Here is a 577-nt window from a genome sequence, read left to right on the forward strand (position 1 = left end):
CCTATCCTGGAACACACCTGTGCCTCGATGGACCGAAGCTGCCACCGGCCATCTGCATAAACGTATGGGACATATATTGACAGCCTGTCGTGAACGATTGGTCCTAGCTGCAGTCTACGGGAGCAGGCTGCAACAAATCAAAACTGAGTCTGTCTGGGTCCATTTCATCACAAGCCACTAGCCATCCTCTTCACGTGTGCATAGAAAACATCACATAGCCCACGCATGGCCCTGGCATTAACGGTCGACTTTGGGGTGGAATCATCACATTTATAGGCTAGCAGAAAAAAAGAAAGAAAGAAAATGGATTATATTTTTCCAAATAAGTTAGGCATACCTTAAATAATATGTTATGATTTCTGAAGTAACTGTAGTGGTATCTTTGGTGGGTAGCCTAACCCCATAGATATTTTAATATCTATGGGTAACCCTGTCCTTAAAGGCTGTTCCTTGTAGCCTAGTCTGTCATTTTTTGTAGGCTATCATATGGCACGCGCACTGTTCCTAAAAGAACTACAGATCCCGATAGCTGTTCTCGTACTTCCTGTTTTTGTCACATGATTTCACTTACCGTCCT

This window comes from Alosa pseudoharengus, unplaced genomic scaffold, assembly GCF_046254945.1.
Source record: "Alosa pseudoharengus isolate Yale_2024_CS ecotype anadromous, Long Island Sound unplaced genomic scaffold, YU_APseudo_1.1 YU_APseudo_1.1_scf_18, whole genome shotgun sequence".
Classification (NCBI taxonomy): Eukaryota; Metazoa; Chordata; class Actinopteri; order Clupeiformes; family Clupeidae; genus Alosa; species Alosa pseudoharengus.